Source organism: Nyctereutes procyonoides, unplaced genomic scaffold (assembly GCF_905146905.1).
Source record: "Nyctereutes procyonoides isolate TBG_1078 unplaced genomic scaffold, NYPRO_anot_genome, whole genome shotgun sequence".
NCBI lineage: Eukaryota > Metazoa > Chordata > Mammalia > Carnivora > Canidae > Nyctereutes > Nyctereutes procyonoides.
Genome location: NW_026575051.1, coordinates 45260844 through 45275212, shown reverse-complemented (window position 1 = coordinate 45275212; position 14369 = coordinate 45260844). Strand labels below are relative to the sequence as shown.

General features: G+C 36.4%; 1 long non-coding RNA gene across 5 annotated transcripts in view; it reads left to right on the top strand.

Moving 5' to 3' along the window:
* Nucleotides 1-9238, top strand: part of LOC129513156 (uncharacterized) — a 281878-nt gene extending 272640 nt beyond the window's left edge. For all 5 annotated transcript variants that reach the window (XR_008665145.1, XR_008665146.1, XR_008665149.1 and 2 more), the window contains one exon: nucleotides 7214-9238. This is a non-coding gene — a long non-coding RNA (uncharacterized LOC129513156). The remainder of the gene's footprint in view (nucleotides 1-7213) is intronic.
* The last annotated feature ends 5131 nt before the right edge of the window (nucleotides 9239-14369 follow it).

The window sequence follows — 14369 nt, the reverse complement described above, 5'->3', positions numbered from 1 at the left end:
CCCTGAGATCAAGACCTGAGCCAAGATCAAGTTGGATGCTTAACTGATTGAGCCTCCTAGGTGCCTTTCTGCCTTCTTCTATTGCCTGATGCTGGCAACTCATTAAGCCCTCTCAGAAGAATGACAGTAAGATAAGCAAAAGAGGATGAAACTTGAACCAGTCCTTTCAGAAACTAGTTAGTAACTGGCAAAAGTTTGATAAAGGAGAAGGCAAATAAACTTTCTTCATTATCAGTAGAATTAAGTTATGCCTCCTATACCTAGTCTCTGTTATTGGGAATAATTGTGAGTTGGCTGCTTGTCAATTTAGGGGAATGACATGTAACTTAAATAAATGATCTACATCTGGAAGTTTCTGTTTCTCTGAAAAAATCTAGGGCTGAGTTAAATAGTTGGATGACTTTCAAAATTTTGAATTTGTCAGATTTTAGTGGTCATTAGTAGAAAAGCAGAAAGAGCAGCAAAGAAAGGTAATTAGTTACCTAGGGAAAGAGACTATTAAAAATAATTGTTAAGTGCAACTCTGTTATGTGCAACTCTGCCCAGGTAGGAAAGATTTGGGGTCAGGCAAGCACTGTTCTATAAAGAAGGTTGCTGCTTATCCTTTGTTGTGATCCAGAATTCTAATTACAGCCCTCAGTTGGATCCACCCTGTTTAAGCACCTCTGTAGATATCCCTGGAGGGGGTTTCTTTACTTGAGAATTTATGAATATAACAAAGGGGTTTGAAAATGATTGAACGTTTACTGCTGAGCAAGCTCTGCAGCTTGCAAAACAGTCAAATGCTCACTTACGAGAACATTTACTTAACAAACCAATACTGATGTACAGAGGTGTATCTGGTATTGTTTCCAATTCCCCGTCCCTAGGCCATCAGCACAACCCTTTGTCAGGTGTGGTTAAGAGAATGGTACATGCCTGGGTTTTGTTCAAACCACCCTCTCCTTTCATCATCTTGTTCTGCATCGTTTCTGGTCTTCTGTGTCCCAGGATGCTCTGCATCCCATTTGAACAGTCCATCCTCATAATGAGATGAATATCCGAATTGTGGCAATTCTCACTGTCACTGCGGCAGTTGCTCAGAGTGCATACTTTTAAAGTGTCATCACTAGCTGTATTTCTACAATGGATACAACTGCTGTTTCTAATTTGCTCACATAGGGCAGATCGCTCACATAGGAGGACCCCTCTCCTTCACCATACTGCTCTCAACCCTCCCCAGATCCTTGACTGTCTCTGGGCTTTGTCCCTGTGCTCTGCATATGCTCAGGAATGAAAGGAGTTTTGCATACAGCTACAGATTAAAAAAAAATATATATATATATAAACAACTTTTGGCTGAAATTTCTATATTCTGGAAATTTCTGTCCCACTTTGTTGAAGTCACTGACTGAAGTATATCTTTTAGGCTATATTTTTAAATATCTTTCTAATTATGGAACTGCAGGAGTGGCTGCTAAACTGTTCAAGATCTGTTCTGTGTGATCATAGACCAGACAATAGCTTCATAATAAGTATAGTGTATATAGTAGTAGTAGTATATATAATTTAAAAATTTTATGACATATTTTATGTCAAATATGTCATACATAAAAGCGTTTGTATAAGATATGTGTATAATCTGAAGACTAATAACATGAATACTCATTTATCCACCACTTAGCTCAAGAAATCCAATATTATTAGTCCATTTAAAACTTTGTGGGTGCCTCTCTGATCCCATCTTCCTCCTATCAATGGTAATTCTAGCCTGAATTTTAAGTAAATAACTCACTGGATATGTGGATATGTGGATATATCTAAATAATATATTGTTTTTGCTATGTTTTTGAATTTTAAATAAATGGAACTCTGTTGTACACTGTAAACATTCTTCTGTGAGTCTTTTTTTTTCACTCAACATTACACTAGTATCATTCATATTAAAGCATTTGCCACAGTTTGCTCATTTTCATTGCCATTTGTATAATATTCTATTCTGTGAATATACTATAATTTATATACTATTGATATACATTTATGGGTTCCTTTTTAATTTTTGGTCTTTGACATCCAGTGATGCTCCGAATATCTTCTGGTGTGTCTCATGGTAAAACCGTTGAGGAGAATTGTTGGCTCATATGGTATATATGCATGTTGGGTTTTTCTATATAATCCCAATATTTTTCAAAGCACTTGTAACATTTAGCCCCTACCAGCCATCTCTTAGGGTCTTCATTGTGACATAATTTTGCCAATACTTAGTATGGTCAGAGTTCTTAATTTTTGCTAATCCAGTGAGTGTGAAATATATCTCATCGTGGGTTTTTTTTTAAAGATTTTATTTATTTATTCATGAGAGACACACAGAGAGAGGCAGAGACACAGGCAGAGGGAGAAGCAGGCTCTATGAAGGGAGCCTGATGTGGGACTCGATCCAGGCATTCCAGGATCATGCCCTGAGCCTGAGGCAGACGCTCAACTGCTGAGCCACCAGGCATCCCTCATCGTGTTTTTAATTTGCACTTCTTAATTACTTGATGAAGTGAAAGCCATTTCAGACGTTTGTATGACATCTCAATTTTCTCTTTTTGAAGTCCCTTTTCAAGTCTTTTGTTCATTTTTCTATTGGTTAAACTGTTCTTTCATTAATAATTTGTAGAAAGTTCTTGTATCCAGAAGATACAAGTTCTGGATACAAGTTCTTTGTTATTAATAGAAGTTGAAAATATCTTTTCTACTTTTTAACTTCACTTAGAATATCTTATGATGAACTACTTTCTTGATTTTAATGTTATCAAATTTATCAATTTTTATAAAGTTGGTGCTTTTAGTATCTTAAGAAGTTTTATCATACCATGAAGTTATGAAAACATCTCTTTCTAAAATCTTTTTTTAATCTAAAATTATCTTTTACATGATTTTATGTAACCTAAACCTTTATAGTATGCATTCCATAGAAAGGTTTTTAATTCTTTTGGAAGTAGTTTTTGGTATGGTGTGAGTTACAGGGTCCTATTTTCAAATTTTCTACATGGGTAGCTATTTTCCCAGCATAATTTATTAAAAAGTAAGATCTTTCACCAACTGCCCAGCAGTGCTACATTTTCCTACCAGAAATAAAGTGTCCATATGTTCATAGTTTCTTCCTGAGCTCTCATTTTTGTTCCATTCCCTACTTGTTTTTCCCTGGGATAATTGTATGCTATCATGTTACTGTAACTTTGAGTCTTTATATTTACTAGAGCAATTCTTCCCATCTTTCTTTCCTTTCCCAAGAGTTTCTTGACTTTTTGCACACCTATGTAAGTTTTAGAATCAACTTGTTGTATCACACACACATACACACACACACCACACACACACATCTTACTGTAATTTTGATTGAGATTTCATTGAATCCATAAATCAATATGGAAAGAATGGAGAGTTTTATAAAACTGAGCCTTCCAGTAGAAGAACAGATGAATATGATACCCTCCCATGAGGCTGCCATGCTGCAAGAAAGTCAAGTACATGGGAAAACCACATACCTGTAAATTCTCCCATTAGTAGTTCTAACTTCAAATCCTTTCAGCCCAGGGGCCAGGCATGTGAGTGAGCAAATCCTCAGATAATTCCAGTTTTCAACTGTTGGGTCTCTCCCAGACTTTAAGCCTTCCCAGCTAAGGGTAATTAATAAGCAGAGACAAGCTTTTTTTTTTTTTAATGAATTCTTGACCCATGAAAAATGAGCAAAATAAAATGATTGTTGTTTGAGATCCCCAATTATGATGGTTTGTTGTGTAACAATAATAAACAGTAACAGAGAAGTCTTTAATTTCTCTCAATAAAGTTGCATAATTTTTCAGTAAAGTCATACATGTTTGTTAGATGGATTCCTACGTATTTGATACTATTAAATGTTATTGTAAATAACATTTATTTACATGCCAATTATGGGATACATTTTTATATCATTTTCAAACAGCTTATTAATTAAAAATTAAATTTTTAAAAACTGATTTGTAAGCTGAAACCTTATTAAACTCTAATAATAAAAAAATTTTTGTACACATTTTTTTGTTTTCTATATGTACTACCAGCATATTTTGATGTTAAATTTTGCCAATTTTGTTTCTTTCTTTTTAATACATGTTATAATGTACATTTTCTTTCCTTGCATGATTCTTCTGGCTACAACCTCCAATACAATGGCAATTAGAGGTGAGAGCCAACAACTTTGTCATAGTCTTGACTTAAAGTCCAGTGTTTCACCATAGGTTTATTGTAATTTAAGGAAGTTTTTTCCTAAAGATTTATTTATTTGGGAGAGAGAGAGAGTTGGGGGATCAGAGGGCGAGGAACAGAAAATCTCAAGCAGACTCTGCTGAGTGCAGAGCCTGATGCAGGGCTTGATATCATGATTCTGAGATTACAACCTGAGCAGAAAACAAGAGTTGGTCACTTAACTGGATTGTGCCACCCCAGTGCCCTAAGGAACTTATTTTTTATTTTTAGTTTACTAGGAGGTTTTATTAAATGTTTAAAGAATTATTTAATGCATATTCTGCATGTGTTGGGACACATGTATGTTTTCTATATGTCTCTGAGTTTGGTTTGCAGATATTTTGTTTAAGCATTTTGAATTTGTGTTATGATAGAACTTTAATTTTACTTTCTTGTCTGCCTTTGGTTTTGGTGTCAGTGTGGTACTAGCTTTATATATAAATAAAGAAATATTTCCTCTTTTTCTGTTCTTTTTATAAGCATGAAAGTGTCTTGTTTTTTCAGCATTTGGTAGAAATCATGTTTAGAATCATCTGACCCTGTGTTTTCTTTTGCATGTATAGATTTATAACTATGGACTTAATTTCTTTCATTGATAGAGGACAAGTCAGGATTTCTATTTTTTCTTGAATTAGTGTGTTAATTTATATATTTTTGAAGCATGTTTCTATTACACTTATAGTTTATATATTAAACTTATAGTTTAAGTAGTCTTTGCAACGAATTCTTTGAAATGTATTTTTATTTTTTAAGATTTTTATTTATTTTAGAGAGAGCATGCGAAAGAGAGAGAGAGAGAGAGCATGGGGCTGGGTGTAGGGGCAGAAGAAGAGGGACAAGCAGACTCCCCACTGAGCAGCAAGCCCAATGTGGGGCTTTGTTCTTGATAAATCTTACAAAAGATGTATCAGTTTTAGACTAAAAAAAAAAAAACACCAACTTTTCTGTTGTTTCTTCTGTCAATTTTCTCTAATGTTTCATTGTTTTATATTTCATTAATTTCTGCTCTTATATGTATTCCCTTTCATCTATTTTCTTTGGCTTTATTATGTTTTTTCTTTTACTAGCTCTTTAAATTGATTGCCCAGGTTAGTTATTTTCAACCTTTCTTTTTAAATACAAACACAGAAAGCTTTAAATTTCTTTCCAAGTATTATTTGTAGATGCCTCTGACAAGCTTGATAAGAAGTATTTTCATGTTCATTCACTGTTAAGTATTTTTATGTGATCAAAATTTCTGTGATCCATGTATTAAAAGTACATTTTTCAATTTCCTAATACAATGTGTTTTTAGTTACCACTTTCTTCTTAATTACTAACTTAATGTGTTGTGATTAAATATGGTCTTCATGCCATAGAGTCCTTGAAATTTTTAGAGAATTGCTGAGATCACTCCTTGTTTAATTTTTGTAAATTTTTTCTGTGTGCTTCAAAGTGCATGTGTATTTCCCAGTTGCTGGGTGCCCTGTCCTATACATGTCTCTTGGTTCAAAGGTAGTATTTGTGAGGACAGTATTTGTGTACCTTATTGCATGTTCTAGTGTATTTCTAATGCCCTTTGATTATGAGCTCCTTTTGAGCTGGACCTTTATTGGCCTATTTTTAAAGTACATTCCTCCAGAGCAGACTTTGCTTCTGCTGAGCACAAGGGCACTATCACCTGAGACTTTTAAATGATAGCATTGGTTTAGCATTTTTTTGTTTTTGACCACATAGGTGGTATAAAATCAGGCCCTACATCAGCCCTCAATGAGTGTGGCTCGAGGTTAGGAATTTCCAGTGGAGAGGCAGAGGGAGGCATATACTGGCATTGTCTCCCTCCATGGGGTGGGGTTTCTCCTACTTCACCCACTGATAAAACTGTTCCCCAGAGATCCTGGCTTTTCAGTTGGTGTCTGTCTGTGAAGTCTGCTCTTCTGAGAGCACTCACAATTGGTATGTATCTTCCAAGCAAATGCTGGCTCCAGTGTTTACTTACCCTTGAGAATTTGTGCTTTCTCATAGTTTCTGACATCTGAGGAATTCTCTTAACTTTCTGGCCAACTTAACCATGCATTAAAATTATGATTATATATTTTAACTAGCATTTTTATTTGTGCAATACTTGGAGGAGTTTCCACATTGCTAGAAAGATAAGTCTATAATGTAATTTGGAAACAAAAAAAAAAAAGAGAGAGAGAGAGCAATCCAGCATCAAACTATGATTTCAGGTGAAAATGGCTCTGGATTTAATTTTCCACTTGGACTATTCCAGAGTATGGAAGGAAACTGTGTAGTTAAAAGGGTAAGTGGAAAAAGAACTAGAGAGCATGGAAGAGTTCGCATTACAAGCTCTTTCCTATCTGCCAAACCAGTACAAAAGTTTCAGCTTCCTCACTCTGAGTTTCCATATCTATAAAGAAATTACTACTGCTACCAGATTTGTGAAGCTTTCATAAGGAAACATATACAAAAATACTGTATGTGGGACTTTGCATAAAGTAAGCACTCAGACAATGTGGGGTGGAATTGACTCTGAGACTCCTATTAAGATTTTGATAGATGCTTCCCAGAGTTTGCCTAGAGACCTAGTCAATGCCTCTATGAATGTGATACTTTCAAAATGAACATTTACACCAAATTGAATAGAATAGTATAAGGCAATTCCCAGGGAAAAGAATTGTTTTGAAGAAAAAGGCTGGGCTCTCTTTAAACACAGGTCTCAAAGAATTCCCATAAATTCCTAGGAATATGATAGATTTAGCCACTATCCAGAAACTGTGATTCTCAACAGGGCTGCTCATTTGCAACAGTAGTAAATGTGAGACACTTCCTTGAATCTTAGAACCAGGGATAAAATGTCCCAATTTACTGCTTGATTTCTTATTTGATTGTTTTCATATGCAAGGATTTTTGCTTTGATTTATTTATTTATTTATTTATTTATTTATTTATTTATTTATGTATGTATGTTTTGTTTTAACAGACTGGCTTTTAATTGCTGGAAAGCAAGAGAAAAAACTTCGGGTCATCTGGGTACACAGACTGGGAATTCCAACATGCCTCAGTATCAGGCAAAATGTAAGGGCTTCAATTTGGCTCATTCAGGGTTAGTGCAGATTATCTTTGACATTTACTGGATGGGGATGTTTTTGCCACAGGAATGAAGTGTTTTCCAGTTTATTTTAAACTGAGAACTCTCAATTCACTGTGATAGTTGGTTTGGCAGAGTTAGTTGCCTTTAAAAACTCCTCCATCTTGAATGAAACTTAAAATGACTCTGAGCCCGGGCGAAGAAGGAAAACTTGATGAAGTAACCCCTGGGCACTGCTGCCCTATGAGTCATAACTGAGGAAAAGCATCAAGGGCTTTTGTCACTTCATGTCTCAAAGACGTTGGATGATGTGGGGAATGGACTCCAAGCGGTCATCTGGTCACACCCATGGCTTACTCCCTGACTTGTGGACTGCTTCTCATGTTACTTAACTAAGGCTACAGAGAAACTGCTTCAGTATATACCACCCTCAGCACCTGCATGATCTGTATACACATATGTATGTTGGAAAGGACAATGAACCAAAAGAATAAAGATAAAATTAGGTATTTTTACTAAAGGTTAGAAGATTTTAAAACAAAGAAAGAAAGTAGTGTAACTCAAATGAATTGCCAGGGGAAAGGCCAAGTTCATGAAAGAAACATATCATGGTTTCGCCTGCATTTCTTTTTGCCTCTGGACATGTAAGTATGAGTTAATAAGCTTATAATGTGCACTATAGAATATCAGGCTCTTTTCAAAGACTTGTTATCTAAAGTGCTTACATTATTGGATTCAGTTATATGTATGCTTATTTCCTGATGACAAATCTGGACCCAGAGAATATTTCCAATTACATCTATTGTTTCATTATGAATATCATAATAATAATTTTTCTATGATTTATTCTCTAGAATACTGGCAATAAAAAGACACTAATTCTTAGATTATTATGTTACCCTTCCCTATCAAGAAAACTTTCATAACACAAATTAAGAGCAGCATCAAAAAAAACAGGTCTCATATCTAGCATTTTGGTCCTCTGAAATGAGATAATTTTTTAGAACACAATAGACACTTAAGTTTAGGTCCCTGTGGGATTGAATTTGATTTTGATCTTCAAATCAAGCATTAAATATTTTGCTAATTGATCAAAATTACATGTAATCTATATATAAACTAGAGAAAGATCTGTTTTCTTTTTAAAACACAGCTTACCCCGCTGTTGGACAAGAGTTTCTAACCTAAGGCTGCAAATTCCTTGAAATGTGCAAACGTGTGTGTGTGTGTATGTGTGTGTGTGTGTGTGTGTGTGTGTGTGAAAGAGAGAGGGAGAGGTATTGTATGTTGATATAATTTTTTTTTCCTGGGGCAAGGTGTATAGTTTTCATCAATTCTCGAAAAGGTCCATGATTAAGGATCCTTACCCAAATGTGAGGATACATTTTTAGATAAGTGATTTGGTTATGAGCATTTTTCTGCAGATTGAAGCTGGTTGTGTCATATTTCTGATAATCTTTTTAAAAACATTTATCATCAACAATCTTAATGTTTGAGATGTTAAAATGTAACATTCTGGTAGTGTTTGGAAAAGAAGTGCCCAAAGACAGCTTTTGGGAGCTCCACAGGATTTTACAATATTCTGAAACTATGGTCTGTTTTCCTGAGGCATTAATAACCAAAATATGTGGCCCTATTTGACTTGACATCTTAGACTTAAAACTCACTTGTTTGATTTTACTTTGCCATTTGCCACGTGTTCATATTCATAGCTCTCCGATAGTATCTAAAATTATGAAATTCAATTTTGAGGTGATTGGAATTTTGGAGAGCATTCAAATAAATTCCCTCCCTCCCTCCATCCCCTCTTTCCTTCCTTCCTTCTTGTTGTTTTATTCTTTGTACTTTTTTCAGTACTCTAAAAACTGAATGTGTTTTGCAAAGCTGTGCAATATTATAAATAATAGTAACAAAACAATAAAGCTTGATTACCTAAGAGCCTTCTTTCTTTTTTTTATCACCTATGATTTATTTAGGAAATACGGGGAAAAAAGTTCCTACCTCATTAAGTAGGGGAAAAAAACTATCCTCATTAAACTAACATCTGATCTACTGTAGTTTTAACTTTCATTTCAAAGCACTAATAACTTGTCATTTGTAGTAATACTTTGAATAGCATACCATCCCTGATTGACTGCAGGGCTATAACTCAATCACCAGCCTCTACTGACATCGTGATCCCCAGGGGTGCGGCTTGAGGCTTTAGGAATGGCAGCTAAGTCCCAAACCTGAATTACAGCTCCGTTATTCAATCCCAAGCCATGCTTTGTTATTTATAGTACACAGAAAGAGAGTGTGGACTTTTCGAAAGAGGAAAACAATAAATCAAACTAACAAGATGACTGGCTTTAATATTAAAATGTAAAACTCTATGATGTAGAGGTAGAAAGATTAATGAGCATATGACGTAGGGTTATTAAAGGTGTGATGGGCAGGAGAGGGAATGGATTATGGGGAAATGAAGTATTTCACTGGAAGACAAGTTTGGTGGAAGTTTTTAAGTGACCAGCTAATAGAGCTGGTCTTATTACCATAGTGACATAACCCAAACCCACAGTCCTTTCTGTAACACCCTTTCTCCTGAAGTCCCGGAGTCTGGCTGTCAAACAATCGCAAAGGTGTGCACCCACTCCCCTGTGTTACAGCACTGCTCCTGTCGTTTTCCTGCACCTGTTTGCTCTCCTGGGATGGGTAGTCGTGACATTTGGGGAAGCCTGAAACAAAGGAATAATGAAGTGATGGTTTTCGGGAATGACCACCAAGTAATACACTTACCAAGGTCATTTGTCCAAGGTCATCCAAAGATATTAATGTAAGTTAGAGGAATGAGAAGAAAATAATGTTTTCTGATGATTTGACTTGAGATAGCATACCAATTAAGATAGTTACGAGTTAATATTGGAGGATCTCAGATCATTGGCTCCTGTTTCAGTATAACAGAATCAGTTGCTAAAACCAATTTCTCAGCACGCACCCTTTAACCTTTGCTGTGGTTGTTTTTGCAATCCATTTACCTGATCCCTCCTTCCCCTCTCCTTCATCATCCCTTCAATACCTTAAGCCTCATTTCCTGTCTCACAGTTAATAAAAGAAAAATGTCACCCCCATAACCCTTACCCAGGCCACCCTCCCTTTCCTTCAGATTTATAGGTCTTTGTCTTACAGCTAGTTTTTTCACCTTTGTTTAAGTTTGTCGGCCTGTCAAAAACTAGCAAGTCCAAACATTCAGAAATCTTCAAGTTGATACTCAGTGTAGCAATTGAGGTAACTTTTTATTTAAGTTATTTTATTTGTTTGTTTGTTTTATTTAAGATTCCTGAGGTATTATCAGTGGAACCACTCTGAAACAAGACAAATCTGGTGTTAAAAAGCAACACAGCCACCCCCAAAACAACCACAAGCCTCAACAAGATATGACTGATCAGTTTTTTCAGGTCATATGAATGTCCCTGGAGGTCCAAGAGTGCCACCCTGGATGCTTGCTTTCCCTTCGGTCACTTGCATGGGGTCTAAGAGGAACCTGCTGCTCTGCTAAATTTCACTCCAGAAATGTAATGAAGTAAAATTTCAGGGACTGTTTAATACAGTTGTGTATGGAGAAACAAACATTTTAAAATCCATGTATTTAAAGGTTGTTCTCGCTACAGAGCATTTATCCTTTAAAAAGAATTTTAAAAAATTCGTTATATAGGATTTGGTTTGCTAGCATTAATCAGTTAATTGAAAACTAAGGAGATGAAATACATTATAAACACCCTTGTATTGTTAGAGTATTTTATATTGCTTACTTTCCTAGAAGGAAGAGATGATCTCGGGATAGTAGAATTGAAAACAACCTTAGTTAGGTATCTATAATATTAATTTGCTGGAACTATCATAAAAAACTACCACGGATTAGGTGCCTTAAACAACAGAAATTTATTTCTTCATAGTTCCGGAGGCTAGAAGTTTAAGATCAAGGTATTTGGCAGAGTTGGTTTTTCCTCAGGCCTTTCTCCTTGGCTTGTAGATGGTGCCTTCTGGTGTCTCACATAGTGTTTTCTATGCCTGTCTGGGTACAAATATCTTCTTATAAGGACACCAGTCAGCTTGGATTAGGTCCTGCCTAATTGGTAGGTCCTACCTTAATGACCTTATTTTAACTAAATCACCCCTATAAAGGCCCTATTTCCAAACAGTTACATTCTAAGATATTAGGGATTGGGGCTTCAACATATGAATTGGTGGGAGGGGGGACACAATTCAGTCCTTAACCGTATGGTAAGATCTTTGTCTTGCAAAAGAAGAAACTGAGACCCGGAGAAATAAAGTAAATTTCCCAAGGTCACATAGCTAGTTTTTGGCATAACTGATAGAGGATTGGGGCTCACATTCTGTAATCATGAGTACCTACCTGGCTAATATTTAAATAAAAATAAATAGGAGTTAGTAGCAAAGACTTGAAATCCCAGCATTTGGCAAATAGTGGACATTCAATAAATATCTGTTGAATGACTGACAGCCTCTCTTTAATGAGAAATAAGGACTTGTTACAGATTTGATGACTTTTAAAATATGTCTAAAGATGATAAATGGATAGAAAAGTAGATAGACGTTGGATAGACAAGTATTGTCTGAGACCCATTTATTTAGGAATCATACCTGAAGTAGAGTCCCACGTCTTCTATCTAAAGCGTACTTTTGTCTCCATTTTAAAGCCTCTAAACACACACAGTGTTATAGGAAGGTTGAATTGGGGGTTACAAAACAGGGAGCTGCAAGGAAAGTGAAGTACAGAGTTCATGTTCCCATTAGCGAGTGATTAGATAAAAGTGCTCCTGCAGATGAGCTCTTCCTTCAATCACTAGGCTCTCCCAGGAACACAGATGCAGTTTGTTTCAGGTCTGCCTCTCTTGCAGAAGCAGGAGCTCAATGAAGACAGATGCTAAGATCTTGGTACTTGACACAGACACTAGAACTTAGTAGTCACTTGTGAATGAAAGGAATTAATGAATAAGAGAATATAGCTATCAGGCACTGAATCATGGCATTAATCTAAGACTAAAGACTAAAACAATGGCTCATAGAAACCCCTGACTTTGTCCACAGACACAGGAATTACTCAGAAGATACATATGCTGCTCACTGCTGAACTGGGAAAAGTTCCTCGTTAATTATTTCATGAACCAGTTTGTGCCTCAACATTGTCTCCAACACTTAAAATGCCTTTTCTTTCCTTTTTTAAAAAAAGATTTTATTTATTTATTTATTCATGATAGACACAGAGAGAGAGGCAGAGACACAGGCAGAGAGAGAAGCAGGCTCCATGCAGGGAGCCCGATGTGGGACTCAGTCCTGGTCCTCCGGGATCACACCCTGAGCCAGAGGCAGATGCTGGCGCTGAGCCATCCAGGCGTCCCTTAAAATGCCTTTTCTATGACTTACTCATTAGTTATCTCATAGAGTAATTTACACATTTATAGGACAGCCTATGTATGCATGGATCCATTCATTTTGCTTTTCTTAAATTTATTCTCTTCTAAGTAGGAATAGCATGATTGCCTGAATTGTATAGCACATCCTAGGTAGGCACATCACAAATTTATTTGGAAAATTCTATAAGCCCCTCTAGAGGGCGTGGGCTGAGCACCAAACACCTTCCTCTTTTGGCTCAACCAGTCTTTTTGACCTTTGGTCAACTGCTCTCCCTCTCTCTGAATCTCTTATTTGGATTTTGCTCACTAGAAATAATAACCTATCTCTTTGCCAGTGTTCAGAAAGGGTTAAACATTGGAGAGTCCCTGGCTTCTTCTGAGTCACCTTCCTCCCCATTTTTCGGGAAATTTTTTTTTCCCTTCCTTTCCTTGGCATTAAATAATCTTTGTAGTTAGTATCTTCAGATTTTATAGATAAAATGACAATTCAAGCTAATAAAAAGAAGTGTAATTGAACAACCGAAGAACACGAAGTTTCTACTAAGAAATACATCAACACATTATTAACAAGCCAAACGGAAGTCTTTGTCCTGCCCTGACTGTATGCAGAACAATGCCAGTCACTCCCTTTCCTTTCTGGAGGCACCTTTTGCAGAAAGTGTAAGCCCAGGAGACTCTAAGAGGAGCAGTAAAGTTTGCCTAGGTTTCCAAAAGGTGCTCCAACGAGGGGGACTGCAGGTGACCATCATCTGGCATTTTGGAAAGCAACCTGAGAGAAAAGTAAAGTCCTATGATTTATATTTTTTAATGGCAGAAAACAGTCTTCTGAATCAAGTCACTTAAATCCTTATGGACTATTTTCAAGCTAAGCTAATACTGTGCAACTCTTTGTATGTGACACAGCAGCTCCCCTTCCTTCTCCCTTGAGTCTGGGTGAGTGGAAGTTGGCAGTGAGAGGGAATGTTGAATATTGCACACAGGGAGTTGGATAGGAATGTTGAGAGTTAAGGAGTAGCCTTGCTTAACCCTCCCTCTTCTCTTAAAATTGTCCGGAGCACGTTTGCTCATACTCCCTAAATTTAAAAATCCCAGGACCCAAGTGAAACAAATCAGCCTCCCTCCTAGTGGATTTGCTGACTCCCAGAAAGGTAGAGACAGTCAGTGTGGAGGGCAGGTGTTATAAATAATTGGTATTTTTCCCACCTACAGTTGTTTCTCCCTGTGAACTCCTTAGTATCCCTTGGTGTTACACTGAATAATCTACTGTCTTGAACTGTATTCCTGTTGTTTTTTTTTTTTTTTTTTGGCATGGTTCTTGCCTCTCCCACAGATTCCAAGCTCTTTAACATCAGGACCAAGACATATAATTCTCTTTTACTCCTAAAACATCAAACCTAGCACTCAGGAAATATGATTTAATTGGTTGATGAAAGAGAGGAACAAATGATTTGAATAATAAGTGAAGACAGAGAAAACTTAGGAAGATTTGTAACATTTGCAAACATCAGTGTCTTATGTTTTCACATTATGTGGATGTCGAACTGTTCCCAAAATCTCAGGGCATTCACAGGAACTGCCCAAGTAGTGTTTCTGCAGGAGAGGTCTGATTGATCATGGTACTCTCATGTAGACAA